The sequence below is a fragment of the Balaenoptera acutorostrata genome, chromosome X, assembly GCF_949987535.1.
Source record: "Balaenoptera acutorostrata chromosome X, mBalAcu1.1, whole genome shotgun sequence".
NCBI lineage: Eukaryota > Metazoa > Chordata > Mammalia > Artiodactyla > Balaenopteridae > Balaenoptera > Balaenoptera acutorostrata.
This window is the reverse complement of record NC_080085.1, coordinates 99,646,719-99,654,028: the sequence shown is the minus strand read 5'-3', so window position 1 is coordinate 99,654,028 and position 7,310 is coordinate 99,646,719. Positions and strand designations below refer to the sequence as shown.

At 36.2% G+C, this 7,310-nt stretch overlaps 1 pseudogene; it reads right to left on the bottom strand.

The window, feature by feature from the left end:
* Nucleotides 1-217: 217 nt before the first annotated feature.
* LOC114238111 (U4 spliceosomal RNA) lies at nt 218-341 on the bottom strand (annotated as a pseudogene).
* Between the last annotated feature and the right edge of the window lie 6,969 nt (nt 342-7,310).

Genomic DNA, 7,310 nt, shown 5'->3' with positions numbered 1-7,310 from the left:
TGAGAAAATGGCAGCCTAGAAAGATTTAGTGGAGGAAGCCTAGGAAAAACAGACCCCAGGTGATAGAGCCCACATGACCTTTCTCCAAGACTAGTGTTCTTTCAACTATATGTTCAGTCTCTACCTCCTCTGAACAGGCCTTGAAAACCACATAGCTAATGAACTCCCAAGTCACATCTCTCCTTCAAATATTCATTAAAATTCCTATATCAAAATGCATAATTATATTATAGAAATAATTAACATTATGTGGGAAAAATCATTCCTCTAAACATTTCAATCAGCAATAACTGTGCCTCAGATAAACTTCATGAGCTGTGATATTTCCACTGCACAAAGATACATTAAAAGTTGATTCAGAAGAAAAAGTTGATGTACAAACCACTGGAATCAGAAAAAAAATGTGAATGGACGTTTTAATATAGCAGTTTATTATTTTCATCACTTTTGTACAACCTTTGATGACCTGAATTAACTGTGTAGCTTCCAACATTTAAGAAATCTGACCTGCCTAGTTTCACTTGATGAAATATCTTGCGCCATGACAAACATCTCTACTAACCTTATTCTGACATTTGAAGAAACAAATTCTGACTATGTACAAACAACAAGCAACTGTAATATAATCCTTGAAAATTACCTTGTTACCTAGACAAGAGGGTGAACAGTCACATTATTAAATAAAAAAACAAAAAGGATGGCGTGTTCTTGAGTAGAAGCAGTGCTAATCAATCCAACATGTTTAACACGACTGAACTTCTAAGAGTTGACAGGGACTGAAATGGTCAACAAATCCTGCTGATGGTCATTTATTAATATTTTAAGCATGTGTATGCCTTTTCTGCAATTTGTCTCTGATAGTTCAGCAGTACACTCATGCCCAGCCTCCTTTGGGACATTCACAGATGTCTCCAAGGCAGCTGTACTGGAGTCTAGAGTGTCACTTATGGCAGTACCACAAGAAAAAGCTGACTAAGTGAAGCACATCTATGAGCTATCAGCATCTTGTGCTTGTGCTTACATGTTATAGATCCATGGTAATCATTGTCAGTAAAGAAGAAGGAAAATGAAGTCAGTTCTTCATATCTTTGTATCACACTTCAGATAGCAAATGGTAGATGAAGTCATTGCCATGGTTACAAAGATAAACAAGAATTGAATGACTGACCTCTGAGAGATATATATAGACATATGTATATATAACATAAACCAGACCTTTCAGTTACCATTCATCCAATTATAGACTAAAAAAATTGAGGTGAAAATCATAACTAGGAATAGGTTTGTAATAAAATCTCTCCATGTGTTTAATTCCAGAAAAATCACTATATTTTCCTATACCTTTTTATTAGACTGTATATAAATATATAATATCTATCTATATAGGTACAGAGCTCTACATGCATCATATGTTTCATATTATTTAATATTCATAAAAATTCTGTGAAATGGGTATGATCATTTTACCATTTTACAGATGAGGAAACTGGGAAATAGACAAATTAAAGGATAAAGAACTAAGTCACACAGCTACTGTGTTTTAAAGCTCAGATTTGAGCTCAGGCTCTTCTCACTACATCACATTTCAAGGTCAGCTGGACCTAGAGCAAGTAACTGAGGATAGATGAGGTTGAAATATTCAGAAGCATCTCTGAATACACAGTTTTTGTAGAAGTTCGTGAGGGCCCCCTGGAGCTCAACTGATGTTGAGTCGAATGCCATTCTGAGTCACTTAAAAAGAAATGAGTTTGCTTTTCCAGAAAAGACAACTAGTGTGCCCTTTATCTTTCATGTTTGGCACCTCCAGGAAAAGCTCAAAAGTGGCACCTTTTTTTAAAGAGCTGCAGAGTTCCCACTAGACCAGCATTCTACATTGCCTTTAGGCTATGAAGCAAGTACAGGGGTGAAGGAGGAAGGGCGAAGTACAGAAATCTTATTTGCTCATATAAGAAGGCATAACTGGGTTATATGCTGAATGTACCCTTGCCTTTTTACAGCGAATTATCCGAAGCCTTTTGGTTTAAGGCAAAACTTGCCTAGCTACAGCTGGGGCCAAATCTCACCACAGCCAGTTTTTGTAAATAAAGTTTTATTGGAACACAGCCACATCCACTTGGTTATGTATTGTCTATGGCTGCTTTCATGCTACAAGAGGAGAGTTGAATAGTTGGGGCAGAGAATATACGTCTCACAAAGTCTAAAATATTTTCTACCTGGACTTCTACAGAAAAAGGTTGCCAATCCCTGGTTTAAGGAACAAAACCTCTCTGTTTATGAATCTCTGTGGGACTGCCTCCTGAGGCCCTCAGCCTGTAAGTCAGATCTTTTAGGCGTTTCTTCTTGGCTATAAAACAAGACATGTGCTTTGTATTTGGTTAGCAAGCTTCTTAATTGCCTTAATTTGCCTAGAGAGCCTTTGCTAAAGGGTGCTTAGTGATATTTTTAAGGCACTGAAAAAAAAACATACTCTTTTATTTATTTTGCCTCTTTAAAATTTTATTTGAGCGTTTAGAATCCAATTTTCCTTTTCTCTTATTTTTATTACTTCAAACGAGGAATGAGAATGGTTCTGCACAGATTCCTTTAGCTGGCCTCCTCCTCCCCACCCCCAAAGACAAATGAAACAATGTTGTCATTACATTCAAGTTTAAATGGGAGATGATTTTCCCAAGATTCAGAGAGGAAAGTTAAACAAATTGTTTTTTATATTTGTTTAAACTATGCATACCCATCCACATGTCTAGCACACTCATGCAGATCCACTGGGCACTTCTTCCTCAAGGAAGTTCCACCCTCCCTGGCCTTTATATTACATGTTCTTACCTTATGATAGCACAAGTAAAATACTCTCTGCACAGAATTGGTTCAGGCTTGTCAAGCACCAAAGCCAACCAAGTCAGCTACAAGAATTAAGAATTGGTCTATGTCTTCTCAATTCTGCAGGAGCCCAAGCCCACTGTTATCTTCATAAAATACTTCTTTTCATTCCCCTAGTAAATATATTTCATATAGATACTACATTTGCAGGCCTTTCCTGGTCATTTTCAGCAGCTGCAGGCATTTGCATATCATTCTGCACAATCATTTCAGATGGTTCCCTTTCCTTAGTCACCCTTTTTAGGAAGGCTGGAGGCTCTACACCTAAAATTACTGCTCCCAGCTTCTTCAAGGACGTCCAAGTTAAAGTTCTAGCTCTAGAAATCAATAAGGTCAGGGAAGTGACTTAATTTTAGACCATTCAGATACTGTAGGAGAAAATATGTATACTCAAAGCTAGAGTTTCCAGTGTTGATAACGTTTAAAACTCAGTCAAGTTACCACTCAACTAATTATGGAGTAAAAAAGCAGGAGGGTGAAAATCATATCTAGGAATAGAGCTGTAATATAATCCCTCCATGTGTTTAATTCTAGGAAATAACTAGATTTTTCTATACCTTTTTATAAGACTAAATGAAAGGAAGTCCAGTGGGGGAATAAAAGAATCTGAAACAAAGCTAACTTAATTGATCTACTTTATATCAAGGGAGGGTTTCCAAAGGCTTCTCTCAATACTCTGTTATTCCTAAATTGCTTCTCATATCATAAAAATATAAGAAGTTAGCTAAGGTTGGTATCTTTTCTAATAAATTCTAATAATCTTTTTGATAGAGGTGGTTGGCCTTGTCAAATTATTTCTCTTTATAAAAGATAAAGCTAATTCCCACACTCACCCCTAGTCTACAGAAATTCCCAGAGACACTCAAGAAATAGTGAATTCACCTTGCCTGTATTGAGCTAAAACAAACCTCATGGGTACCAGGAGCCAAATGAATCTTGAGACTGAGCTTATCTATAGCTAGATAAATTCCATCCAACAACTGGCCATTTTGAAAACAACCCACAACTAACTGACTACCAGAATTAATTCAAATAATTACAACCATATTGGCCAGTTTAATACAATTCACCTTTCATTTTCCTCCCAACCAGTTTCTGTAAAAAAAACTTATTGCTCTTCAGGGAAGCAAAAAGTCTCCTGATTTTCACAGTCTAAACTGTTAAGCAACTACCGATCCATTCTTCTCTGCTTAGAGCAACCAGAGTCCCATTATTAGCAGCAGCCACCATGTGGAAGCACAACCAATGTCTGGGGTGACTGTGTTAAAGTGATGTACAAACCTAACATCTTGTCCTAACACATCCAGAAGAACTGCTTTCAGCCCTTTTCTTTCAAACCAAATGCATAAATAAACACGAGTTTGAGTATACTTTCTACTTCTATACTAACCAAGCAGAACACAAGCCATGAAAGATCATAATGTCAAAATAAGAAAGAAAAATGTATAAAGAACTTGTGAAAGCAAATATTAATTCTGAAAATGATTAAAAGAAAACTGTAACCACATCTCATCATTCTGTCTATATCTGTTTGTTTAAAATCTAAAATATGCAAAACAAAGGCCCACTTCAATATTCAAGTTAATAAAAGACAAGACAATTTTATATATTTATACTGAGAATCTATCTAATGGTTATTTAAACTATAACAGTTGTAGCTTAGAGAAATTTATAAATAAAACAGATGAAATTTCTAACATAATCTTGATGTTTTACTATTAAGGATATGTCTAGTTAATGTGAATGATAAACTTAAAGAATTTCATATTATCATTACTATAATGAATGCATACTGAGTTCATGGAGTCTCATAATTTTTTTTTCCGTCTATCTGGGAGTCTTTATTTTGCATTTTTTAAAATATCTTTATTGGACTATAATTGCTTTACAATGGTGTGTTAGTTTCTGCTTTATAACAAAGTGAATCAGTTATACATATACATATGTCTCCATATCTCTTCCCTCTTGTGTCTCCCTCCCACCCACATTTCCTTTCCCACCTCTCTAGGTGGTCACAAAGCACCGAGCTGATCCCCCTGTGCTATGTGGTTGCTTCCCACTAGCTATCTATTTTACATTTGGTAGTGTATATATGTCCATGCCACTCTCTCACTTTGTCCCAGCTTACCCTTCCCCCTTCACGTATCCTCAAGTCCATTCTCTAGTAGGTCTGTGTCTTTATTCCCATCTTGCCCCTAGGGTCTTCTGAACTTTTGTTTTTTTCCATATATGTGTGTTAGCATACAGTATTTGTTTTTCTCTTTCTGACTTACTTCACTCTGTATGACAGACTCTAGATCCATCCACCTCACTACAAATAACTCAATTTCGTTTCTTTTTATGGCTGAGTAATATTCCATTGTATATATGTGCCACATCTTTTATTTAACATCTTTATTAGAATATAATTGCTTTACAATGGTGTCTTACTTTCTGCTTTATAACAAAGTGAATCAGTTATACATATATATATGTTCCCATATCTCTTCCCTCTTGCGTCTCCCTCCCTCCCACCCTCCCTATCCCACCCCTCTAGGTGGTCACAAGGCACCGAGCTGATCTCCCTGTGCTATGCGGCTGCTTCCCGCTAGCTATCTATTTTACATTTGGTAGTGTATATATGTCCATGCCACTCTCTCACTTTGTCACAGCTTACCCTTCCCCCTCCCCGTGTCCTCAAGTCCATTCTCTAGTAGGTCTGTGTCTTTATTCCCGTCTTACCCCTCGATTCTTCATGACCTTTTTTTTTTTTTCTTAGATTCCATATATATGTGTTAGCATGCGGGATTTGTTTTTCTCTTTCTGACTTACTTCACTCTCTATGACAGACTCTACGTCCATCCACCTCACTACAAATAACTCAATTTCGTTTCTTTTTATGGCTGAGTAATATTCCATTGTATATATGTGCCACCTCTTCTTTATCCATTCATCCGATGATGGACACTTAGGTTGCTTCCATGTCCTGGCTATTGTAAATAATGCTGCAATGAACATTGTGGTACATGACTGTTTTTGAATTATGGTTTTCTCAGGGTATATGCCCAGCAGTGGGATTGCTGGGTCGTATGGTAGTTCTATTTTTAGTTTTTTAAAGAACCTCCATACTGTTCTCCATAGTGGCTGTATCAATTTATATTCCAACCAACAGTGCAAGAGGGTTCCCTTTTCTCCACACCCTCTCCAGCATTTATTGTTTGTAGATTTTTTGATGATGGCCATTCTGATCAGTGTGAGATGATATCTCATTGTAGTTTTAATTTGCATTTCTCTAATGATTAATGATGTTGAGCATCCTTTCATGTGTTTATTGGCAATCTGTATATCTTCCTTGGAGAAATATCTATTTAGGTCTTCTGCCCATTTTTGGTTTGGGTTGTTTGTTGTTTTGATATTGAGCTGCATGACTGCTTATAAATTTTAGAGATTAATCCTTTATCAGTTGCTTCATTTGCAAATATCTTCCCCCATTCTGAGGGTTGTCTTTGTGTCTTGTTTACAGTTTCCGTTGCTGTGCAAAAGCTTTTAAGTTTCATTAGGTCCCGTTTGTTTATTTTTGTTTTTATTTCCATTTCTCTAGGAGGTGGGTCAAAAAGGATCTTGTTGTGATTTATGTCACAGAGTATTCTGCCTATGTTTTCCTCTAAGAGTTTGATAGTGTATGGCCTTATATTTAGGTTTTTTATCTATTTTCAGTTTATTTTTTGGTATGGTGTTAGGGAGTGTTCTAATTTCATTCTTTTACATGTAGCTGTCCAGTTTTCCCAGCACCAATTATTGAAGAGGCTGTCTTTACTCCACTGTATATTCTTGCCTCCTTTATCAAAGATAAGGTGACCATACGTGTGTGGGTTAATCTCTGCAATTTCTGTCCTTTTCCATTGATCTATATTTCTCTTTTTGTGCCAGTACCATACTGTCTTGATTACTGTAGCTTTGTAGTATAGTCTGAAGTCAGGTAGCCTGATTCCTCCAGCTCCGTTTTTCTTTCTTAAGATTGTTTTGGCTATTCGGGGTCTTTTGTGTTTCCATACAAATTGTGAAATTTTTTGTTCTAATTCTGTGAAAAATGTCAGTGGTAGTTTGATAGGGATTGCATTGAATCTGTAGATTGCTTTGGGTAGTAGAGTCATTTGAACAATATTGATTATTCCAATCCAAGAACATGGTATCTCTCTCCATCTGTTTGTATCATCTTTAATTACTTTCATCAGTGTCTTATAATTTTCTGCAAAGAGGTCTTTTGTCTCCTTAGGTAGATTTATTCCTAGATATTTTATTCTTTTTGTTGCAATGGTAAATGGGAGTGTTTTCTTAATTTCTCTTTCAGATTTTTCATCATTGGTGTATAGGAATGCAAGAGATTTCTGTGCATTACTTTTGTATCCTGCTACTTTACTAAATTCATTGATTAGCTCTAGTAGTTTTCTGGT